At 44.0% G+C, this 16989-nt stretch overlaps 1 non-coding gene and 4 pseudogenes across 1 annotated transcript; 3 read left to right on the top strand and 2 right to left on the bottom strand.

Moving 5' to 3' along the window:
• The first annotated feature begins 516 nt into the window (after window positions 1–516).
• On the top strand, window positions 517–3836 carry LOC124896474. Its single transcript, XR_007052835.1, has one exon. It is a non-coding gene; the product is annotated as a 28S ribosomal RNA (ribosomal RNA).
• Window positions 2445–9011, bottom strand: LOC124896158 (annotated as a pseudogene).
• Window positions 6818–6973, top strand: LOC124896491 (annotated as a pseudogene).
• Window positions 7194–9905, top strand: LOC124896487 (annotated as a pseudogene).
• Window positions 9906–14255: 4350 nt separating this feature from the next.
• On the bottom strand, window positions 14256–14727 carry LOC124896325 (annotated as a pseudogene).
• Window positions 14728–16989: the final 2262 nt, after the last annotated feature.

Here is a 16989-nt window from a genome sequence, read left to right as displayed (position 1 = left end):
GCGCACTCAACGTGTGCATCAGGCAACTAACGAACCCCGGCGTGGAAAGTCCGAAGGAATACTTAAAGTGATATCCTTCCCCTCACACCCTGTTCGTGGTATGCGTTGGGGGGACCTGTGCTTTTTTGGTAAACCAAAATGAATCTTAGGAATGGATATCTTGGATCTTACTTCAATGAAGAATGTACTAAAATGCGATAATTGGCGCAAATTGCAGAATCCCATGAACAATTGAGTCTTTGAACCCAAGTTGTGCTTGAAGCTATTAGGCCGAGGGCGTGTCTCACTTATCGTATCGCCCCCTTTGCATCGCGCCTTAATCACGGGGCTCGCTATCATTGCAGGACAGATACTAGCCTCCCGTGTACCTCAATCTCACGGATGGCCGAAATACAAGTCCACGTCGATGGATGTCATGGCAAGTGGTGATTGTAACTCATCTCTCTTTATTATCATGGCTACAACCTGTCATGCTTTCGGATTCTAGGACTATATCGTTCTTAGGCACTCCGATCGCGACCCTAGGTCAAGCAGGATTACCCACTGAGTTTGAGCATATAAATAAGTGGAGAAAAAGAAACTTACAAGGATTCCCTTAGTAAAGACGAGTGAACCGTGAAAAGCCCAGCCTTAGAATCGGGAGACTCCATCATCCAAATTAAAATCTGGAGAACCGTCCTCAGAGGTGGACCGGGCCCAAGTCCCCCTGAAGGAGGAGCCAGAGAGGGTGAGCGCCCCATTGCTCCCAGACCCTGTTGCACCATGAGGCACTATCTATGAGTTGGGTTGTTTGGGAATGCATCCTAAATCGGGTGGTGAATTCTATCCAAGGCTAAATATGGGCAAGAGATTGATAGCGACAACTACCATGAGGGAAAGATGAAAAGGACTTCGAAAGGAGAGTCAAAGAGTGCTTGAAATTCTCAAGAGGGAAGTGTATTGGGGTCGTCGATGCATCCCGGTTGGATGAGGAACGGTGACAAGCCACTCTGCTGATCGACTCGGGGCGTGGACTAGCATGGATTAGGGAAGCGGCCAAAGCCTGGGCTCTCGATATGCTCGTGGATTGTCGTCTCCTCAATTGTGGCAGGCAGCGTGCCCCTCTGGCGTGCTTCAGCATCTGCGCACTCCGGACGCTGGCCTGTAGGCTCTCCATTCTACCTATCTTGAAACACGGACCAAAAAGTCTAATATGTATGCGAGTCAATGGGCGAGTAATCCCGCAATGCGTAAGGAAGCTAATTGATGGGATCCCCCTGATGGATGCACCGCCTACCGACCTTGATCTTTTGAGAAAAGTTCGAGTGTGAGCATACCTGTCGGGACTCAAAAGATGGTGAACTATTGCAGAGCGGGACAAAGATAGAGGAAACTCTGGTGGAGGCCCGCAGTGATACTAACGTGCAAATCATTCATTTGACTTGGGTATAGAGGCAAAAGATTAATTAAACCATCTAGTAGATGGTTCCCTCCGAAGTTTCCCTCAGGATAGCTGAAGCTCATGTGCTAGTTCTATCGGGTAAAGCCAATGATTAGAGGCCTTGGGGGTGCAATTCCCTCGACCTATTCTCAAACTTTAAATAAGTAGGATGGTGCGTCTTCTTTGTTGAGCCACGCTACAAAATCAAGAGCTCCAAGTAGGCTATTTTTGGTAAGCAGAATTGGCGATGTTGGGTAAAATAGAAGTTGGGTTGTCGTACCAAACTGCGTGCTAACCTAGATCCCACAAAAGGTGTTGGTCGATTAAGATAGCAGGATGGTGGTCATGGAAGTCAAAATCCGCTAAGTAGTGTGTAACAACTCATCTGCTGAATAAACTAGCCCCAAAAATAGATGGCATTTTAGTGTAGGACCTATACCCTGCCGTCGGGGCAAGTGCCAGGCCCTGATAAGTAAGAGGGCATGGCGGTCACTGCAAAAACATTGGGCCAAGCCTGGGCAGAGCCACTATCAGCGCAGATCTTAGCAGTAGTAGCAAATATTAAAATAAGAACTTTAAAGGCCAAAGAGGGGAAAGGTTCCATGTGAACGACACTTGCACATAGGTTAGTCGATCCTAAGGGTTGGGGGAACCCCGACAGATAGCGCATTTCGTGCGTACTTCAAACAGGAATGGGGTTAAAATTTCTGAACCAGGACATGGCGGTTAACAACATTATTAGAAAGTCTAAAGATATTGGTGGGAGCTTCAGGAAAAGTTATCTTTTATGTTTAAAACCCTTCCCACCCTTGAATCGGCTCAGCTGGAGGTAGGGTCCAGCGGCTGAAGAGTACCGCACATCATGTGGTGTCTGGTGTGCTCTCGGTAGCCCTTGAAAATCTGGAGGACGGAATGTTATCCACGCCCGATCGTATGGGACATAGTAGGCAAGGGAAATCGGAAAAATAGATTCATAACTTTGGGAAAAGGATTGGCTCTGAGGGCTAGGCAAAACCGCCGGCTATCAGTGGACCACTCGAGCTGCTCCCAAGGCGAGAGCAGGATCCGTGGACCAGCTGGGGGACAGACTGGGAACGGTTCCTTCGGTGGCCTTCCCTACATGTAGATCAACAAACTCAGAACTGGTACGGATAAGGGAATTCGACTATTTAATCAAAACAAAGAATTTCGATGGTCCCAACGGATGTTCATGCAATTTGATTTTCGCCTAGTGCTCTAAATGTCAAAGTGAATAAATTTAACAAAGCGCGGGTAAACGGCAGGAGTAACTATGACTCTCTTAATATAGCCAAATGCCTCATCATCTAATTAGTGATGCGCATGAGTGGATTAATGAGATTTCCATTGTCCTTGTCTACTATCCAACGAAACAACAACCAAGGGAATTGGCTTGGCAGAATCAGCAGGGAAAAAAGACCCTGTTGAGCTTGACTCTAGTCCTACTTTTTGAAATGACTTGAGAGGTGTAGTATAAGTGGGACCCAAAAGGCAAAAGTGAAATACCACTACTTTTAATGTTATTTTACTTATTTCGTGAATTAGAAGAGGGGCACTACTCATCTTTTTGGACCCAAGGCTCGCTCTGTAGGCTAATTCGAGCAGAATACATTGTCAGTTAGGGAGTTTGGCTAGGGAAGCACATCTATTAAAAGATAACGCAGGTGTCCTAAGATGAACTCAATGAGAACAGAAATCTTGTGTGGAAAAGAAGGGTAAAAGCTTGTTTTATTCTAATTTCCAGTACGAATACAAACCATGAAAGCGTGGACTAACTATTATTTAGATCTTTGGAATTCGAAGATAGAGGTGTCAGAAAAGTTACCACAGGGATAACTAGCTTGTGGTAGCCAAGAGTTCATAGCGACGTTGCTTTTTTATACTTCTATGTCGGGTCTTCCTATCATTGTAAAGCTGAATTCACCAAGTATTGGATTTTTCACCCACCAATAGGGAACGTGAGTTTGGTTTAGACCATCGTGAGATAGTTTAGTTTTACCGTACTGATAACAGTGCCGCAGTATTAATTCAACCAAGTATGAGAGGAACCATTGATTCACATAATTGGTTATTGCGCTTGGTTTAAAAGCCAGTGGTGTGAAGCTACTGTCTGTTGGATTATAAATGAATGCCTATAAGTAAGTTTCCAGGCTATAATTGATGCATGCGCCGGTGGTCTGCTTGGCAACCCGCAGTAGGGGCCACGGCCCCCAAGAGCATCGTTGGCTAAGCCAAAACTGCAGAAGGTTTGTGGTGGCCGCCTTGAAGTACAATCTCCATCAAGCTGCAGGTAGAATCCTTTGTAGATGACTTAAATACACGATGGGGTATTGTAAGTGGTGGAGTGGCCTTGCTGCCACAATCCACTAAGATTCAGCCCTTTGTCGCTCTAATTTGTCCCTCTCCCTCCAATCCAATCATTTTTCCATCCATCTCCATAAGAAGTTTGTGCATCTGCACTTGGAAAATCCCACTAAGTGTTATGAGTTCACCTAACCCTATAGCATGCCACGACATAGCCTCAGTCGAGTTCTCCTTTTTTTTTCAAGTGTCGCGTGCATTTCATTCTAAACAATTAAGTATGATATCAATTGGCCTTTCGTGCAAAACTACAGCATCATAATTAGAGGTTTTCCATGATGCAGAGTGCGGTTCAAGATCCCAGTAATGCATTGCGAGGCCAACATTAGTGCGTGGAGGCATGTCCCAATTAGAGGTTTAGGTGACCGTCAAATGCAATCCTAGAGACATGTCCAATGACCTGGGCTGTGACGTCTAGCAAAATTGGCAGCGTAAAAAATAAGTGTCGTCATATGCATGATGAAAAATGTTGAAGGACATATAGTGGCCTACCATGGTGGTGTCTTTGTTGAGTTAATTGCACTAAGGTACCACGGCCCCGTGCACCATGTCTCCATAGAACCAAGGAACCATGGCGCCAAGGCACAAAGGCACCATGGCACCACGGCACCATGCACCATGGCGCCAAATCACAATAGCACTACACACCATGGCACCATGGCACCAAGGCAAGTCTTGAAAATTCCATGTGTATAAAAGTGGATTAATCTTTTAAAGCAAGTCTTTAACATTTTTTGGATGATTTTTAAGCTAGGTAGAAGTATGAGATATTGCAGATATCATGGTCCATGAGTGGCAGTCGAAATTCTCAAATGCAGTAGATGCAGTGGGCATGGGGTCTTCATCGTCTCCTATCTTCCCTATATGATTCTCCTTGCAAATGATGGTCGCGGTCACCTTGAACTCATCTGAGCTTTTTTGGGTAGGCCTGACTCATGCAATGTCGACATCGATGAGGAATGCGACCTAGTTGATCCTATCAGTATTCATATGTTTTTATCAAAGATTAAGCCATGCATGTGTAAGTATGAACAAATTCAGACTGTGACACTACAAATGGGTCATTAAATCAGTTATAGTTTGTTTGATGGTATCTACTACTTAGATAACCGTAGTAATTCTAGAGATAATACGTGCAGCAAACCCCAACTTTTGGAAGGGATGTATTTATTAGATAAAAGATCGATGAAGGCTCTGCCCATTGCTGTGATGATTCATGATAACTCGATGAATAGCACGACCATCATACTGGCGATGCATCATTTAAATTTTTGCCCTATCAACTTTTGATGGTAGGATCGTGGCCTGCTATCGTGGGTATGAGTGACGGAGAATTAGGGTTCGATTGCAGAGAGGGATCCTGAGAAACGGATACCACATCCAAGGAATGCAGCAGGCGCACAAATTACCCAACCCTGACACAGGGAGAAAGTGACAATAAATAATAATACCGGGCTCAATGAGTCTGTAATTGGAATAAGTATGATCTAAATCCCTTAACGAGGATCCATTAGAGAGCATGTCTAGTGCCAGCAACAACAGTAATTCTAGCTCCACTAGCTTATATTTAAGTTGTTGCAGTTAAAAAGCTTGTAGTTGGACTTTGGGATAGACCGGCTGGTCTGCCTATGATGTGCCCCAGTCATCTCGTCCTTTTTGTCGGTGATGCGTTCCTGGCCTTAACTGTCCGGGTTGTGCCTTTGGTACTTTTACTTTAAAGAAATTAGAGTTCTCAAAGCAAGCCTACGCTCTGTATAGATTAGTATGGGATAACATTATAGAATTTTGGTCGTATTACATTCGCCTTCGGGATCGAAGTAATGATTAACAGGGACAGTCGGGGGCATTCGTATTTCATAGTCAGAAGTGAAATTCTTTGATTTATGAAAGACGAACAACTAAGAAAGCATTTTCCAAGTATGATTTCATTAATATAGAATGAAAATTGGGAGCTTAAAGATGATCAGTTACCATCCTAGTCTCAACTATAAACGATGCCGACTAGGGATCGGCGAATGTTGCTTTTAGGACTCCGTCGGCACCATACGAGAAATCAAAGTTTTTGGATTCGGGGGGAGTATGGTCGCAAGGCTGAAACATAAAGGAATTGATAGAAGGGAACCTCCAGGAGTAGAGAGTGCATCTTAATTTGTCTCAACACCGGGAAACTTACCAGGTCCAGACATAGTAAGGATTGATAGACTGAGAGCTCTTTCTTGATTCTATGGGTGGTGGTGCATGGACTTTCTTAGTTAGTAAAGCAATTTTTCTGGTTAATTTCATTAATGAACGAGACCTCTGCCAGCTAACTAGCTATACAAAGGTATCCCTTTGCGGCCAGCTTCTTAGAGGGACTATAGCCTTTTAGGCCATGGAAGTTTGAGGCAATAACAGGTTTGTGATGCCCTTGAATGTTCTGGGCCGCACACGCGCTACACTGATGTATTCAATGATTTTATAGCCTTGGCCGACAAGCTCGAGTAAACTTTTAAATTTCATCATGATATGGATAGATCATTGCTATTGTTGGTCTTTAGCGAGGAATTCCTTGTAAGCGTGACTCATCAGCTCGCCTTGACTATGTCCCTTCCCTTTCCGCACATCGCCTGTTGCTCTTACCGATTGAATTATACAATAAAATGTTCAGATCAAAGCGATGTGGGTGGTTTGTTGCCTATGACATAGAGAGAAGTCTATCAAACCTTATCATTTAGAGGAAGGAGAAGTCGTAACTAGGTTTCCATAGGTGAACCTGCCTAAGGATCCTTGTCAAAACCGTACAGCAGAATGACCCGCGAACATTGTTAACAACTGGAGAGTCCACGCGGGCGGGCTACTATAGCCCTCCGCACGAGCACCTCTCCTTCATCCCCGGTGCATGTTCCCAACATGCGCGTCGGGTGACTAAAAAACCTCAGTGCGGAAAGCATCAAGGAATACTTAAATTGATAGCCTTCCCCTCGCACCCCATCTACAGCATGCATTGGGTGGACCTATGCTTATTTTGTAAACAAAAATAACTCTCGGCAACGGATATCTCAGCTCTCGAATAGAGGAAGAATATAGCAAAATTCGATACTTGGTGTAAATTGAAGAATCTCGTGAACTATTAAGTCTTTAAACGTAAGTTACGCCCGAAGCAATAAGGCTGAGGGCACATTTTCCTGGGTATCATGCATCGCATCGTGCCCCTCGTAATGCACCTCAATCACAGGGCACACTGTCGTCATGGGATGGATACTGGCCTCCCGTGTGCACTCCTAGACTAAATATGAGTTGACATCGACAGACATCATGGAAAGCGGTGGTTGTAACTCAACTCACTTTTTTTTGTGTCCATAGCCCATCGTGCATCCAAACTCTAGGACCCTATCGCTCTTAGGTGCTCCAACCGCGATCCCATGTTAGGCGGGATTACCCACTGAGTTTAAGCATATTATAAGCAGAGGAAAATATATTTACAATGATTCACTTTGTAACTATGAGCGAACCAGGAATAGCCCAGCCTTAGAATCTGGAGGTTCCATCATCCGAATTATAGTCGGGAGAAGCATCATCAGTGGTAGACTGGGCCTAAGTCCTCTTGGAAGGGGACGCCAGAGAGGGTGAGAGCCCCGTTGTGCCCAAACCCTATCGTACTACGAGGCGCTATCTATGTGTCGGAATATTTAGGAATGCATCCCAAATCGGGTGACAAATTCTATCCAAGGCTAAATACGGGCGAGAGACTGATAGCGAACAAGTACCATAAGGGAAATATGAAATGGACTTTGAAAAGAGAATCAACAAGTCCTTGAACTAATCGGGATGGAAGCAGATGGGGACTAGCGGTATGCCCCGATCGGATGTGGAACAACGATAAGCCAATTTGTTAATTGACTCGAGGCATGGACCAACGTGGATTGGAGGGGCGTGCAAAGCCTGAGCTCTCATTACACTTGTGGAATGTCATCTCCTCAATTGTGATAGGCAGTGCGCGCCTCTGTCTTGCTTTAGTATGTGCGTGCTTCGGACGCTGGCCTGTGGGCTCCCCATTAGAGCCGTCTTGAAACATGAACCAAGGAGTCTGACATGTGTGCGAGTAAACGGGCGAGTAAACCTGTAAAGAAGCTAATTAGTGGGATCCCCCTGAGGCGTGCTCCGTCGACCAGCCTTAATCTTCTAACAAGGGTTTGAGTGTGAGCATGCCTTTCAGGACCCAAATGATAGTGAACTATGCCTGAGCAGGGCGAAGCCAGAGGAAACTCTGATGGAGGCCCGCAATGATACTAATGTGCAAATCGTTCGTCTGACTTAGGTATAAGGGTAAAATCCTAACTGAACCATCTAGTAATTGGTTCCGTCCAAAGTTTCCCTCAGGATAGCTGAAGCTCGCGTGCGAGTTCTATCGGGTAAAGCCAATGATTAGAAGCCTAGGGGGCACAACTCCATCGACCTATTCTCAAACCTTAAATAGGTAGGACGGTTCGGATGCTTTATCAAGCCACGCCATAAAACCAAGAGCTCCAAGTGGGCCATTTTTGGTAAGCAAAACTGGCGATGCAGGATTAACCAAAAATAGGGTTATGGTGCCTAATTGCATGCTAACCTAGATCCCATAAAGGGTGTTGGTCGATTAAGATAGAAAGACGATGTTCATGGAAGTTGAAATCCACTAAGGAGTGTGTAATAACTCACTTGACGAATCAACTAGCCCCAAAAATAGATTTCACTTAAGCGCGCAACCTACACCCAGCCGTCGGGGCAAGTTCCAGGCCCCAATGAGTTGGAGGGCACGGCGGTTGCTGCGAAAACCTTGGGAATGAGCACAGGATGAGAAGCCATTGGTGCAGACCTTAGTGGTAGTAACAAATATTCAAATAAGAATTTAAAGACCGAAGAGGGAAAAGGTTCCATGTGAATGGAACTTGCACATAGGTTAGTCGATCCTAAGGGTTGGGGGAACCCCAACAAATAGCGGGTTTCGCGTGTACTGCAAAAGAGAATCGGGTTAAAATTCCTAAACCAGGATGTGGAGATTGAAGACAATGTTAGGAAGTCCAAAGACGTCGGTGGGAGCCTTGGGAAGAGTTATCTTTTCTGTTTAATAGCCTTCCCACCCTGGAATTGGCTCAGCCGGAAGCAGGGTCCAGCGGTTGGATAAGCACAACACTTTGCGTGGTAGCCGATGTGCCCTCGGCATCCCTTGAAAATTCGGAGGACCGAATGTCATCCACACTTGGTCGTACTCATAACCGCATCAGGTCTCCAAGGTGAACAACCTCTGGTTAATTAAACAATGTATGCAAGGGAAGTCGGCAAAATGAATCCATAATTTCTGGAAAAAGATAGGCTCTGAGGGCTGGGCATGGGGGTCCCAGTCCTAAACCCGTCGGCTATCGATGGATGCTCAAGCTGCCCCTGCAGTGGAGTGGGTTGCCACGTGCCAGCTGAGGGACGTACTAGGAACGGTTCCTTCGTGGGCCTTCCCCAAGGATCGAACATCTAACTCAGAACTGGTAAGAACAAGGGAAATCTGACTGTTTAATTAAAACATAGCATTACGATGGTCCCAATGGATGTTCACGCAATGTGATTTCTTCCCAGTGCCCTGAATGTCAAAGTGAAGAAATTCAACCAAGCGCGGGAAAATGGCGGGAGTAAATATGACTCTCTTAAGGTAGCCAAATGCCTCATCATCTAATTAGTGATGCGCATGAATGGATTAACGAGATTCCCACTATCTCTGTCTACTATCCAGTGAAACCACAGCCAAGGGATTCACACAATTGGTCATCACACTTGGTTGAACAGCCAGTGGTGCAAAGTTACAATGTGATGGATTATGATTGAACGCCTCTAAGTCAGAATCCGAGCTAGAAGTGATGCATGCACCAATCGTCCACTTGCCGACCCGCAGTTGGGGCCTCGACCCCCAAGGGCACATGTTGTTGGCTAAGCCATCATGGCAGAAGGGTCATGGTGGCCTCCTTGAAGTATAATATCCATCGAGTGGTAGGTAGAATCCTTTGTAGATTACTTATATACGCGATGGGGTATTGTAGGTGGAAAAGTGGCCTTACAGCCATGATCCACTGAGATTCAGCCCCTTGTCGCTTTAGTTCTTCCCTCCCCTTCCAATCGAATCATTTTTCCATCCATCTCCAAAAGAGGTTTGTGCATCCCTACTTGAAAAATCCCACGAACTGTTGTGAGTTCACCTCACTCTCGAGCATGCCACGGCATAGCCTCACCCGACTTAACCACTTGTTTTTCAAGTGTCGCGTGCATTTCATTCCAAACAGTTAAGTATGATATTAGGTAGCCATTCTTGCAAAACTACGGTGTCTCAATTAGAGGTTTTTTGTGTCGTAAAGTGCAGCTCGAGAGCCCAACAATGCATCGTGATTACTACGTCGGTGCGTAGAGGCATGTCGCAATTAGAGGTTAAGGTGATCATCAAGTGCAATCCTAGAGACATGTCTAATGACCCAGGCTACGACGCCCGGCGAAATCAACAGCATGAAAAAAAGTGTCGTCAAGTGCCATGATGAAAAATGTCGAAGGACCTATAGTGTCCTACCATGGTGGTGTCTTTGTCGAGTTGGTTGCACCACGGTACCACAGCACTGTGCACCATGGCGCCAAGGCACCAAGGCACCATGGCACCACAACACTGCGCACCATGGCATCGTGCACCATGGCACCATGGCACCAAGGCACCGCGCACTATGGAACCATGGCACCGTATACCATGGAACCAATGGACCAAGGCACCACGCACCATGGCACCACTCACCCTGGCACCAATACACCGTGCACCATGGTACCAAGGTACCATGGCACCGCACCCCATGGCACCAAGGAACCACACACCTTGGCACCCATGCATCCTAAGCTAGGAATTGTGTTCTTAGCACCCGCACGCCCGTGCACCCGCCACGAGTGCATCAAGGCACCATGACACCATGGGAACGGTCAAGGCACCGTGCAAAAATCAAAAGAGCGTAAACCTAGGATCGATTATCCAAATATATTGATAACATTCATCCATCATTATCCTCACTGTTGTATGCTTCTTTCGTTAAATACACGCTCTAAGTGTTTTTAAGTATATTTCAATATTACCTCATATGTTGGGGCAATTTTTGTAATGTCCCCAAGTTTTTTTTCAATATTTTTTTTAATCCTTAAATATTTAAATTTAAATATTAAATATGCACTCAATTATTGATTTAAAGTTATTCTAATAAGCATGTTTTGGGGTTGTTACTTATCTATTTCATTCTAGGATGTTTTTCTAATGTCCCCCATGTTATTTTTATACTTTTTCAATTTTTTTATTGGATATCCTTAAATTTTGATATTTTATATCATTACGTTATACGTATACATATGCACTCAATTATTGGTTTAAGGTTACTTCATTCTAATATGCATGTTTTAGGGTTTTACTTATCTTTTGCATTCTGGGCGATTTTACTAATGCTCCCACGTTATTATTATATTTTTTAAATTTTTTTATTTAATATACCTTAAATTTTGATATGTTATATCGTTACGTTATAAGTACAAATATGCACTCAATTATTGGTTTAAGGTTACTTCATGCGTTGACAATATTTTTCTAATAGTTTTATATTTTAAAAATATTTTTCATATTTTTTTATTTGTTTTTTGAATTTCCATAAATAATATTTGAAAAAAACTATTGCCTTAATGAAAATTAACTTTTACAAATCACGTGAATCTTTTTTGAGTGCATTGGCTTAATCTTACGTCAAAATATGCAGTTCTGGTCCGTACATATGTAGTATGATTTTCTAGAAAAATCATGTCTAATCCTGTCACTTGGGGTGTTTTTTAAGCATATATAAGGGGGTAGAAGTGTTGAAAGCACTTCAAGGCGACAGTCGTTACTTGGCATAGGAACCCACTGGGCATGTCAGCGTGCAGCGTGGGCACTTGGGAGCTTGCATAGCTATTCTGTGTGAGCCGCTAGTGCCCAAGAACAATGTTGACTGTGCTTTAATGTGTGCTCGTGTCTGCTATTGGTGGCATCATCGACGATGGGGCTGTTGGTTCTTGATTCTGAATAAGGAAGTTCTTTTATACGTACGACGAGTTCTGGATGCTTCTCTCGAGGCAAGTTCCAGGCACTGCACGCATGGGGCCGAGCTAAATCTACATAAAGTGTCAACGGACATTATGCGCGGCACCCATGCAATAGCCTCAGCGCCCCTTTATCTCTTCTGCTTCCCTCCAAGGGTGGGCTATCGTGTCAAGTGGGACTTGTTTTAGGATTACAACGTCCACATAGCTAGCAGTGTACGTTATCTATTTCTAGGTGTTGGGGACAGTGTTGGTCATAGTTCGACGGAGCATTTGGACGCACAGCGCATGAGTTGTGTTCGACATGGGCGGTCAGGTTGGATCCCTACTGGAGCAACAACGTCCTAACCCGCCTTCCATCTCAATCATGGGGCAAGCTCAATTTAGGCTTTCTCAAAGTTGATTTCCTGTGCTGCCTACCTAAAGCCAAGGTATTATCAAGTTTTATTGATTGCCTTTTACCCCTCGCATTCCGTACGCGATGTGAACCGAAAGGCCACCCCCGTGTCCCACACCTTTCTCGCTTCATCGTGTGATGTCTTAGTCCATGAGTGACGGTCGGGATTCTCATATGCGGTAGACGCAGTGGGCATGGGGTCTTCATCAGCTCTTATCTTCCCTATACGATGCTCCTTGCAAATGATGGTCGCGCTCGCCTTGAGCCCGTCCACCCCCTTTCGGGTAGGCCAGGCTCTCGTAATGCCGGCGTCGATGAGGAGTGATACCTGGTTGATCTTGCTAATAGTCATATGCTTGTCTCAAAGATTAAGCCATGCATGTGTAAGTATGAACATATTCAGACTGTGAAACTATGAATAGCTTATTAAATAAGTTATAGTTTGTTTGATGGTATCTATTACTCGGATAACCATAGTAATTCAAGAGTTTATGCGTGCAAAAAACCTTGACTTCTTAAAGGGATGCATTTATTAGATAAAAGGTCGACGTGGGCTCTGCCCGTTGCTACAATGATTCATGATAACTTGATGGATCTCATGGCCATTGTGCCGGCTATGCATCATTCAATTTTTTATCCGATCAACTTTCGATGGTAGGATAGTGGCCTACCATGGTGGTGATGGGTGATGGAGAGTAAGGGTTTGATTCTGGAGTGGGAGCCTGAGAAATGGTTACCACATCCAACGAAGGTAGTAGGCGCACAAATTACCAAATCCTGATATGGTAGTCATGGAAGTCAAAATTCGCCAAGGAGTATATAACAATTCACCTGCTAAATCAACTAGCCCAGAAAATAGATGGAGCTTAAGTAAGAGACCTACACACCCGGTCATCGGGGTAAGTGCCGATCCCAGATTAAAAGGAGGACACGGTGGTCATTGTAAAAAGCATGGGCGCGAGCTCGGGCGCGAGCTGCTGTTGGTGGATATCTTAGTGGTAGTATCAAGTATTCAAATGAGAACTTTGAAGGGAGAAGAGGGGAAAGGTTCCATGTTAATGGCATTTACACATGGGTTAGTCGATCCTAAGGGTCGGGGGAACCCCAACAGATAGCGCGTTTTACGCATACTTCAAAAGGGAATTAGGTTAAAATTATTGAACCAGGATATGGCTATTGACGACAATATTAGGAATTACGAAGACATTGGTAGAAGCCTCGAGAAGAGATATCTTTTCTGTTTAACAGCTTGCCCACACTGGAATTGGCTCAACCGGAGGTAGGGTGTGGCAGCTGGAAGAACACTGCACGTCGTATGGTGCTTAGTGCGCTCCTGAAGGCCTTTGAAAATCCAGAGGACCAAATGTCGTCCACGCTCGATCATACTCATAACCGTATCAGGTCTCCAAGGTGAACAACCTCTGGTCGATGGAACAATGTAGGCAAGGGAAGTCGGGGAAATAGATTCGTAACATCAGGAAAAGGATTATCTCTAAGGTCTTGGCACGGGGATCCCAGTCTCGAACCCATCGTCTGTTGGTAGACTGCTCAAGCTACTCCCACAGCAAGAACGGGTCACCGCGTGCCGGCTGGGGGACGAACTGGGAATGATTCCTTCAGGGATCTTCCCCGCGCGTCACACAGCCAACTCAAAATTGGTAACGACAAGGGAAATCCAAATATTTAATTAGAAAAAAACATTTCAATGGTCCCAACGGATGTTCATGCATTGTGATTTTTGTCCATTGCCCTGAATTTCAAAGTGAAGAAATTCAACCGAGATCGGGTAAACGGCGGGAGTAACTATGACTCTCTTAAGATACCCAAATGCCTCGTCATCTAATTAGTGACGAACATGAATGGATTAAAGAGATTCCTGCTGTCCCTATCTACTATCCAGCAAAACTATAGCTAAGGGAATAGGCTTGGCAGAATCAGGAGGGAAAGAAGACCTTGTTGAGCTTAACTCTAGTCCGACTTTGTGAAATGACTTGAGAGGTATAGTATAAGTGGGAGCCAAAAGGATAAAGTGAAATACCACTACTTTTAACACTATTTTACTTTATTTCGTGAATCGAAAGAGGGACACTTATTCTCTTTTTGGACCCAAGGCTGGATCTATGGGTTGATTAAAGTGGAAGACTTTGTCAGGTAGGGATTTTGACTAGGGCGGCATATCTTTTAAATGATAACGCAGGTGTCCTAAGATGAGCTCAATGAGAATAGAAATCTTGTGTGGAATAGAAGGGATAAAGCTTATTGGATTCTGAATTCTAGTACAAATACAAACCATGAAAGCGTGGCCTAACTATTCTTTAGACCTTCGGAATTCAAAGCTAGAGGTGTTAGAAAAGTTAGCACAGGGATAACTGGCTTGTGGCAACCAAGCGTTTATAGTGACGTTGCTATTTGATCCTTTGATTTTGGCTCTTCTTATCATTGTGAAATAGAATTCACCAAGAGTTTGATTATTCACCAACCAATAGAGAACATGAGCTGGGTTTAGACCATCGTAAGATAGGTTAGTTTTACCCTACTGATGACAGTGTCACAACAGTAATTCAAACTAGTATGAGAGGAACTATTTATTCACATAATTGGTCATCGCGCTTGGTTGAAAAGCCAGTAGCATGAAGCTACCATGGGCTGAATTATGATTGAATGCCTTGAACTAAGAATCTGAGCTAGAAGTGATGCATGCACCCGTTCTCTACTTGCTGACCCACAGTAGGGGCTTCGGCCCCCAATGGCATGTATCGTTGGCTAAGCATCATAGTGGAAGGGTCGTGGTGGCTGCCTTGAAGTACAATTTCCATCGAGCGGTGGGTAGAATCCTTTACAGATGACTTAAATAGGTGACGGGGTATTGTCAGTGGCATAGTGGCCTTGCTTCCATGATCCACTAAGATTCTTCCCTTTGTCGCTCTAGTTTGTCCCTCCTTCTCTAATCCAATCATTTTTCTGTCCATCGTCAAAGGAATTTTATGCATCCGTACTTGGAAAATCCCAACTAAGTGTTGTGAGTTCACCTCACCCTCAAGCATACCACAACATAGCCTCACCTGATTTTGCCTCTTGTTTTTTAAGTGTCGTCTGCGCTTCATTCCAAATGGTTAAGCAAGATATCAAGTGGCCTTTCATTCAAAACAGTAGCATCACAATTAGAGGTTTTTTGTGAGTCAGAGTATGGCTCAAAAGCCCAGTAATACGTCGTGAGGTCAACGTCAGTGTGTGGAGACATGTTGCAATTAGAGGTTTAGGTGACCGTCAAGTGAAATCCTAGAGACATGTCTAATGACCCAGGCTCTGACGTTCGGCGAAATCGGTAGCATAAAAAACAAGTGTCATCTTGTTCTGTGATAAAAAATGCTGAAGGACCTATAGTGGCTTATCATGGTGGTGTCTTTGTAAAGTTGGTTTCACCAAGGCACCACTTCACCGCGCATCATGGCACCATGGAACCAAGCCACCATGGCGCCAAGACATCATGGCACCACGGCACCACGCACCATGGCACCGCGCACCATGGGACCAAGGCACCGCGTACCATGGAACCCCGCACCATGGCACCAAGGCAGCACGTACCATGGAATCACACACTATGGAAACCATGCATGCTAAGCTAGGAATTGCGTGCTTGGCACCTGTGCACCCACCGCGAGTGATCAAGCACCATGACACCATGGGCACGATGAAGGCACCATGCAAAAATTGAAAAAGCGTAAACCTAGGTTCGATCATCCGAATATATTCATAACATTCATCCATCATCATCCTCACCGTTGCATACTTCTTTCGTTAAATACACGCTATAAGTGTTTTAAATGATATTTCAATATTACCTCGTATGTTGGGGCAGCTTTAGTAATGTCCCCAAGGTTTTTTTCAATTTTTTATTTAATCCTTAAATATTTAAATTTTAATATCAAATATGCACTCAATTATTGGTTTAAGGTCATTCTAATATGCATGTTTTGGAGTTGTTACTTATCTATTTCATTCTACGCAGATTTCCTAATGTCCCCCGCGTTATTTTTATATTTTTTCAAATTTTTTATGGAATATCCTTCAATTGAGATATTTTATATCATTACGTTATACATATACATATGCACTCAATTATTGGTTTAAGGTTGTTTCATTCTAATATGCAATTTTTGCGGTTGTTACTTATCTGTTGCATTCTGGGGGATTTTACTAATGCCCTCACGTCATTTTTATATTTTTTAAAAAATTTATTTAATATCCTTAAATTTTGATATTTTATATCGTTATGTTATAAATACAAATATGCAGTCAACTATTGATTTAAGGTTACTTCATGCGTTGGAAATATTTTTCATATTTTTTAATTTATTTTTATTTATTTTTTGAATTTTCATAAATAATATTTGATTAAAAATATTTTCTTAATGAAAATTATCATTTACAAATTAGGTGACTCTTTTGTGAGTGCATTGGCTCAGTTTTACGTCAAAATATGCAATTTTGGTCCGTACATGTCTAGTATGATTCTCTGGCAAAATCATGTCAAATCCTGTCACTTGGGTTTTTTTTAAGCAGATATATGGTGGGTAGAGATGTTGAAGGTACTTCAAGGCGACTGTCGCTAGTTGGCATCGGCGCTCACTGGGTATGTCGGCGTACAGTGTGGACACATGGCAGCATGCATGGCTAGTTCGTGCGAGCCACCAGTGCCCAT

The sequence above is a fragment of the Capsicum annuum genome, chromosome 2 (genome assembly GCF_002878395.1).
Source record: "Capsicum annuum cultivar UCD-10X-F1 chromosome 2, UCD10Xv1.1, whole genome shotgun sequence".
NCBI classification, from domain to species: Eukaryota; Viridiplantae; Streptophyta; class Magnoliopsida; order Solanales; family Solanaceae; genus Capsicum; species Capsicum annuum.
The sequence above is the reverse complement of the archived record's forward strand: the minus strand, read 5'-3'. Positions and strand labels throughout refer to the sequence as shown.